Raw genomic sequence first — 9,528 nt, 5'->3', positions numbered from 1 at the left:
ACAATGGGGCAAAATACAAGAGGGCGAAAGAAAACGGGGCGAAATACAACTGTTGAAGAGGTTGCGCTTGCCAGCAGGAGGCGAGGCGACTCAGACTGCGACTGAGACTGAGACACACACACACACATAAACACACACAGGCACAATATTGGCTGGTCATAGCTTTTTTAGACGGCGTCATGGCGATTGTTCGAGCCCTAAAATAAATGAATATATAAACTCTTGATCAGCAGCAAGGATCTATGTACGCTATATAGCCAAACGTGCTAAATACAAATATGAAGAACATTATCTTGCTTTCTATTCATTAGTAATTGAATCCAAATAGATGCAAGGAGTTGGATTCCGATCTCCAACGTGACTTTTCTGTTTTTTTTTTTATAATTCTTAATTCTGTGTACTGAGATCACATACATATATTTGAATATACCGTAATCATGGAGGGGTTAACAAAGGGTATGCATACATATATATATATTTCAAATCATGTTTTTTCGCTTTTCACAAAATATCAATATTACAAGTTAAAAAATATACAAATTTGTTTAAAATGAGAAGAAAAAAAGAGTTTACTAATATATATTAATCAGTTTTGTGTATTGCAAATAAATAATAAAATAACAATAGTTTTCCAATTTGAGTTTCCATCTCTATAGGGTATACGTGACTTGAGACTGTTTCCTATGGTTTAGTATTGGCAAACAACTATGCTTCTTCTTCTTCTTCTTCTGTGCCTTGCAATTTGCTTCTTTTTTTGTTTTTGTTTTGGTTTTTGTTTTGCCGGTCTTCAGATTGCTGCTGGACACTTGGAGCTTCGTTCGTGCCTCGATTGGCGACTCGCAGCTTGTAACCCTTACTTTGTTTCTTGTTTTCATGCATTTATGTAATGTACACACACACACACACATACATATATACATATGTATAGATAAATATATGCATTTATTTTTAAACTGAGCTCATTGCTTGCCCCACACGCGGCTGTAGCTGCTCTGTTAGCAAAACAGAGTCGCGTGTTGCTGAGTCTTCTTCTTTTAACTTATTAAAAAGTGTCACCACATGACTAGGCTGATAGAAGCATATCGCAAAGCTTGGCAGCTTATCCCAAAATGGTTTCATCATGTTTCGCAACAGCCGGAGAAAGTCCATTCTCCATTCTAGAGGCGGCTTCTCTGTCCAAAAGATCGACTAAGATCGACATTTCTAAATAAATGTTTATTACCAGCATACTTTTGCTTGCTTTTTAAAATCTATTGAATTTCCCAAGCTTCTTAATTTGATCTGCTTCTTATTAAGAAATTTTAATTCCAATTCAAGTGTACTTTTTTTCTAGAATTAAAATTCTAAATTATGTCTAATATAAAACTCGAGTTAGCAAAATTCATTCAATTTTTCATGGAATCTTTTACTGCTTATCAACAAATACCCCTTTGTTAAGGAGGATAAACAATTACAACTACATCGATACATAAATGTAGATCCTGTAAATCCTAATGGGCATCAAACTGGACTTGGACCTCGAATCTGTTGTAACTTCCTAAAGAATCAATTAGTTGGATTTTTATTATCATTTCGATATCAATCAATCCACAAGTGCAGCTCATATTCAGTGTACCGATTGTACCGATACTTTCTCGATTGAAATAAAGGTCAAGTGTTGGGAGAATGTATACATTCAACATGAATAAAATCGTTATTTAAAGTATCAAAGCCAGATCAAAACAATGCATAGAAATATAGATCATATTTGTCTGCCACAGAACGAATGAGAGCTAAACTCTTTAAATTTTGAAAATTGATGCAATTGAAATCGATTACAAATTTAAATAAATCGATATTTTTACGATATAAGTATTATTAATAGCGGTTTATAGGCTAGGAACACACAATTCATATTGGTTATTTATTTATTTAATGTCAACTAAATTTAAATTTAAATTTTAAATTTGAAAAGATTTTGTGTGTGGATAGTTAAAAGTAATAAGCAATGTGTGTTTTAGGGTTGAGGAGGGTGCAGATACTTTGAGCCGCATTAAAGGATTAACAAGCAGCCCAAAAAAATGTTTTCACTTTGCCAACGACCAAGTCTTTTCACGTAATTAACAAAATAAATAGCTACAAGTTGTCGAGTATTGAATCGCATGTGTATTAGTGTGTGTGTGTGTTAGCGTGTGTGTGTGTGTGTGTGTGTGTGTGTGTGTGTACGTTGCAAAGCGTCATCGTTGGATGGCAAACGATGTCGACTCAAGTTTTAAGATAAGATTAAAAAAGAAACCCAACTGAATCGCAGACTATGTGTGTGTGTGTGTGTGTGTGTGCGGATGTGTGTTGGTGTGTGTACGTTAGTACTCAATGTTATCTTTGAAATCCACTGACAATGAGCCACTGGTCGGGCCAGGCGGTGGCTTTCTGCTGAGCAACGCAAACAGCGGCGAACATTTATACTATGTGCACTACGATATACTTAAGTCTATGTACATACATACATGCATACAAACGTAAATATGTATATTTAATAAGCTGAGAGCAGCGGTGGCTCACAAAAGATACAAATGTATCTATAAGTGTGTGTAAATGTGGAATAAAATAAGCATTGCTTTGTGCGCGCCAACTGAAGGCACAAGCCTCAAAGCGAGACCTTACTGAAGTTATCTACACCCATACATCCAAGCACACACACACACACACACACACACACACACACACACACTTAAGCGCTACTCCCCGAGGCTGACGTCGACCCCTTCGACTGCCACTCCCCCCGCCCGCCATTTGCCCATTTGCCGTTTCAACTGCACAACAGGTGGAATTATTTACTGATAAGCCGCTGATAAAAGTGAGCCAAAGTGCTGGGGCGGGTTTTGGGGGCATTTTTCTGTTGTTGCCGCTGCCGCTGCTGCTGCTGCTGCTGTGACTGTTGCCCAAAACAGTCGCTTGATTCAATATATGTCGAACACAGTTAGATGTGTGACTACACACAAATATGTACACACACACACACACCGCACACACATACATACATACATACATAGGTATATGTATATATATATGTACACATTAAGTCATGATGATACATCAGTTATGAACACAAAATGCCATTGCTCAAATTCCATACACATTTATTGTGGCCAACTATTTTAGACTTCTATCTCTCTCTATATATCTGTATCTCTCTCTCTCTCTCTCTATATATATATATATCTCCTTCTCTCCTTTTACTTTTGGTATTTTTTTTCTGTTTTAACATTTAACATTTAAATTAACCCATTTTATATCCTTAATTTTATTTTTTTTGTTTGTCTTATTTTTTTTTTTTTTGTAACTTTCATTTACAATTTTTATCTTAAGAAAACCTTTTTTAGTCAACATTAAATAAATAAAAAATATATGGTGCAGAGTCTAGAAGTAATCTCAACAAATATATTTGATTGCTAAAATATATATATATATAGATATATATATATATGCAAACTGAACGACAAAATGATGAGACCCTCTGCTAGGGCATGTTAATGGGCAACAGTTATTATGATTTACACAGATCCCAATATGTCTTTTAGAAGGCACAAATATTATGTGCCATGACTTCTCCATCTCTGCCACACTCTCTGCCTCTGCCTCTGCCTCTCTCTCTCACACACACACACACCAACACACACCAAGACAGACCAGTGTGTGCGTAGTGCATATGGTTCCCGGCCTGTGAGTTGAGCAAGCTTTAAGTTCTAACTGTTTGTTGGCTCTTTGATAACACTGGCCGAAACTAGCAACTGACAGGGCCCTGGTCACGAGTGTTGCCCGCATTTAAGTATGCGTGTGTGTGTGTGTGTGAGCTGTTGAAGTAGCGAGCCATTAAGCAGCTGCTGATAATGTTGGAATTCAAATTCGAATTCAAAGTGGACGTCACTTTGCCTGTTCAACATTTAGTTGCTGAGGCTGTCCTGTCAAATTGCTCAACAAAAATCTGGGGTAAGCTTGTTAAATCGAATAGCTGCCATAAATCGAAGCAAAGCTTTCAAAAATTACACAAATTACCCATGAAAATTTTGCAATTAAACTCAACGTAAATCTATTTCAAATATGATCCATCTGAAACCATCTGAATCATGGAGACACCATTTTGAAAGAATAGCTCAGAATTTGATAATGCCAAAAGTGATTCAATAAAATGGGAAGGCCTTTGCACTTTAAGCACAATTTTTCATTTGAAAATCGACAAATCATACACCAAAAATAAAATTGCACAAATTTCAAATATCACTTAGCAAAAAAATAGGAAAAAAATATGCAATTTGCTGCTCACCTGAATTTCTAGCCGGCTACAGTTTGAAATATTCACCACCACAGTGGCTTTGAGGCTTTGAGGATTGTTGTTGTTGCTGCTGTTGTTCTTATTGTTGTTGTTGTTTGTCACTTGTCCTGGATAGTTTCCAGTTACACTGGGCCGACGGCCGAACTGACTTTGATTGTCTGCGATATGGATTTTGATGAGAGAGGGTGCGGCGGGGAACTCTGGACTGAGTCAGTGCTGATCGGTTTATTTGTTTGTGTGTCTGTTTTCTTTGTTGTTGTGGTTTTTATTATTATTAATCTTTTTGTTTTTGTTTTTTTGGTTTGTTTGGTTTTTTTCTTCTGATTTTGTTTTTTTTTTTTGCGATTGCGCTTCACGCGGCGTATGCGTAATTTTCGTATTGCCAAAGCTTCAGCAGCCTGAGCTGAACGTGGGGGAGGGGAAGGAGCGGGCCAGGGGTGGTGGCTGGTGGCTGGTGGCTGATGGCGCTCTCCTGTCTCTCTGCCCGCTGTATATCGATCTTACTCTCACTGTGTTCTGGCCTCTTTCTCTCTCACTCTCTCTGTGCCTCTCTGTGTCTTTGTCTCTGTCTCTCGCTCAGTTGAAGACTTTGTTTATACGTAGGTGTCGTTGTGCGCTTCTTTTATTGCTTAAATTACGTTTCTAGTAGCGGCCGTTCTTGTTGTTGTTGTTGTTGTTGTTGTTGTTGCTGCTGCTGCTGCTGTTGTTGTTGTTGTTGTTTCAAACCTTGGACTAAAATTAAAAATACATAGAATCGAAATTTGTTAGTATGAAATCATGCCAATTCGTAAGCAACACTAAATGTATATATATATACATATACACACACACAGTGAAAGACAGAGAGAGAGAGAGAGCGAGAGAAAGAGTGAGAGATAGAGAGCACCTGCTGCAGATGAAAATATGACGATGACAACAATACGTGAAACGTGACGTCGCAAAATGCAGCCTGCAAAATTGACAACTGGCAACTGACAACTGGCAACTGGCAACTGGCAACTGGCAAGTGGGTGACTGAGAAATGATAATCGGTTAGAATTGTGTTCTATGTTGTATCTTACGCAACAACAAAACGTGTCTCAAGCTTTGGCACTGATTGTGTTCTACTCGATTTGACTGGTTGCGAGTTTTGGAGAGATAATGTCACTGGCTTCGACTGGCGACCAGACCAACTCATGCTTTGTCTGCCTACCATAGGCGACTAATATCTAATCTGTTTTCCACCGCCAGCTTTATCTTATCGCCTTAAAGGTGAGCTTGCGGCTCCATGGTTACTGTCGCATTATAATACGCGCGTAACTCAACAAAAGCAACAACAACAATAACAAAAACAAAAACAAAAACAACAACGCTGCGATTCGATATGAATCGAAGCAAACTCAACGCAACGCAACGTAACGTAACGTAACGTAACGTAACGCAACGCAACGTAACGCAACGCAACCCAACCTAACCCCACACTTTCACATCCAACCCTGCTTCCCAGCAACACAATTTGTGAGTCACATGAAAACATGTGTGTGTGTGAATGTGTGTGTGTGTGTGTGTGTGTGTGTGTGTGTGTGTGTGCTAGTTGCTTTATGTTCTGCAATTGTTGGCACCGTCCAGGTTGATTGAAAAGCTGCTTTTGAGCTTTCTCTCTTTCTTTCTCTCTCTCTCTCTCTGTATCCGCCTGAAAAGAGCTCAAGTTCAAGCCGAGCTTTGAAAGGCTCTCAATATGAACTCAAGGCATTGCCCGTTACTTTGTTATATGTACACAAAAAACACAGACAGACACACACACACACACACACACGCACATACACACACACCTGTACGACTACTGATGTATACATCGGATGCTGGTGGGAGGCAATTGCAAAACAAACAGAAAAAAGACAAACAAAGCAATGAGAAAGCTACACATCAGTGTCTGCCCCAATGTCTCTGTTTCAAATTTGTCCTTAAGTTAAGCATAATAATGCAATAGATTGAAATTAAATTGAACAATCAAAGATTAATTGTGGCTTGTAAACTATTGAAAACTGTTGTTGTTGTTGTTGTTGATGTTGTTCTTGTTGTTGTTGGCTTCATCTTTCAAGGATATACTCACATATGGGTAACTAATTTAGCAAGCCAAGTTGAGTGACTTTAAAACAGTCTTGAGTCTTTCAACTTGAGCTTTTAAGCTGTATGGATGTACGTACATACATATATATATATATATATAGGACAAACGAGTATAACGAACACTGCAAATAATATCAGATATATAATATTAATAAGTTGCATGAATCAAATTATTTGATTTGAAGTCATCAGTAGATAAATAAACAACAACATTTTTGTAATTCCCGGTTGGACTTTAAAAATTTCAGATATAAATGCTTGTGATTTATGACAAGAAAATCATAAAATTAAATATTTTTTTTTTCTGCTTCTTCTTTCGTTTTTCTTTTTTTTTTGTAAAGTCATGAAAAGCTTTTCAATCTACCCCAATGCTCGACTCGGCAAAGCGGTCATATGCTCAGCCCCGAAATATACAAATGATCTTGCGGAATGCGTTGTTTAACTTATTTTCAAAATAGCCACGCACACACACACACACACACACACACACACACACACACACAGACACACACACACACACACGCACACACACACACACACAGACACGTAAAGCAGGAAAAGCGCAAAGCGCGAACACAAGCGTTTTACCATCTCAATTGCGCGCTCTCTCCGTCCCTCTCTCTCTGTGTCCCTCTCTCTCTCTCTCTCTCTCTCTCTCTCTCTCTCTTTGTGTGTGTGGTGTTTCTGATTTTGGTTTTTACTTTCGATCCGTTTGTCGGGATTTCGGATTTCTCGGCGCGATCGAAATAGTCGCAGTCGCAGTCCAATTGAACACTGAATACTGAACTCAGGCAGCCAACTCGAATTGGCGGCACCCGAGCGCCACGAGCGGCCGAGCAGCCATCGCAGCCTGTCGACCGGGGCCTGGGGAGGCTGAGCAACAGCAGCAGCCGGCAGCACATTTTCTGCTTCTGCCTTTGGCTATGGCGCCGGCAGCGGCAGTGGCGGCTGTGAATGTTGGCGACTATTGTTGGCGCTGCTGCTGCCACTGTTGCACCATCCGCTTGCTTACACTCACTCACTCTTCTTCCTCTCACCCACACCACCCACTCTTCCACTCGCGCTCTCTCTCTCTCTCACTCTCTCTCCTGCTCTCCTGCTCTCCCGCTCTCTCGCTCTCCACCTTGCTGAGCAACACCTACACCCCCTTGTTCCTGGTGGGTGGCTCGTAACCCGCAACACTTACCCGTCCACCCGCCAAATTGAGGTCGAGCTGAACGAACAACTGGGCGGAAAATTCTACCAAAACATTTTGGCCAGTTTCACATTTGTAAGCACATTCCAATGGCATTACACAAATAAGAAAGCGATTTAAACTAAGCAAAATTGGCACTCAAACCAAACAAGTAGCTGAGGAGCTTTAGCAAAGGATTCAAAGGATTCAATAAAAATAAATAAATATTAAAAAAAAAAAGCAACAAAAAACAAAAGCAAATTTTCAGAATCGTTTGAATTTGATTCCATATTGCATTAGTTAAAAGTGTTTTGCTTTGAGAATTTGTACTTTCAATATATTTAAATATATATTTAATGTTTGGAAAGACTTATATAAGTTTTCTTGTTCTTCTGCTCAGCTTTAAAAATGATTTCATATTGGGATATAGGAGTAAATCGAATGCAGCTCACAACTTGGAAGAACTTATGAATTAAAGTCGGAGTTTGAACCGTTCTTGATGGACTGGAAGTCAAAATAAAGAGATCCTTGGTAATATTACACAGTTACACTTGAATGTGTGTGGAAATAGCCTAAAAGACTGGCAGAGGCTAAGCGATCTTTGCCAGATAAAATTGGCACATGAAGCGATTTCAACAAACATTAAGCACAACAACCAAAGCAACGATTATCTTAGCCACACCGAAGATTATTTACCCTTACACAACAGCCACAGCCCGACAGGAGCTCAGCTTATATAGGATATAGTGATTCAATCTGGCGATCTCGACACCGCTGCCTGCAGACATATATCAAGTGTCATCATCAGGCTAGCTTTAAAACTGAGCAACCAGTTGTGGAAACAAATGGCAAGATCAACTCTGATGAAGAATATATATACCAATATATATACCAAGAAGTCGACTTCAATCTTAAATATCCTCGATAACTATAAAAATAAAAGGAAATACTGCAATATATCTAGACTTTGATGCGATTGGAAACATTGCAGGATTTAGACATCCAAATATATATAATTCAATAGCGGTGAGCAGTGAGCAGTGAGCAGTGATTCAGTCACATTTTATAATGTTCGTGTGCAGATCAAGCATATCCAAATACGCCATATGAATATAGCAGCGCAAACGGTAGTTTACTGATTCGATTCATTCTGATCCATCTAGACGTGAGCACGTGACTGTACTTTATGCTTGGGCCAACTTGGCAACTCTTGGCATCTGAAATACGTTCTTTATTTTATTCTGCACTTTATAAATAGACGCGGATGAGACAAGACGGCGACCAGACGAGAGACGGAAGACGAGAGACGAGATGAGATGAGATGAGATGGGATGAGATGAGAGCCGACCGAGGCCATACGTTGAGGATCGCTCGATGTGTGTATGTAATATTTGTATTTGTCTATCTGTGTGTGTGTGTGTGTGTGTGTGTATATCGAACATTAGCTAGAGTTTAAGCTTTCTGGTCTCTGAGCACACGTTGAAAATATTGTCGACAAAAATAATGGCAGCCGTGCGAGTTTTCCATTTCGAAAAACATTCAATTTTTTCCGCTGGATTTTACATTTTGCATTTACAAATACAAAAGTATTTTTCGGTGTGTGTTTTTGGGCAACTCACAACTAATGAGGTCGTCACGTACGCTTCTGGGCTATGGCTAGTGGTACAGTAGTAATTGCGTCATGTGGACAGCGTGGTCTACGATGGCCAAATCAAAACAAATGCCACCCGCCAATACTATACTCTCTCCCTCTCTCTCTCTCCCTCTCTCTCTCTCTCTCTCTCTGTCTCTCTCTCTATCTCTCTTTGTCTGTGTGAATCTCGAGAAAACTCAAGTCGGAAGAGCGCCTGCAAAAGCGATGGCAATTTACTATTTCCCTTGGACACTTGAGCGCGCCTCAGGCACAGGAGCATGGGGCAAGGGGCGGATGCTG

The sequence above is a fragment of the Drosophila grimshawi genome, unplaced genomic scaffold, assembly GCF_018153295.1.
Source record: "Drosophila grimshawi isolate 15287-2541.00 unplaced genomic scaffold, ASM1815329v1 contig_848, whole genome shotgun sequence".
Taxonomy (NCBI): Eukaryota; Metazoa; Arthropoda; class Insecta; order Diptera; family Drosophilidae; genus Drosophila; species Drosophila grimshawi.
Note: the sequence above shows the minus strand (reverse complement) of the source record.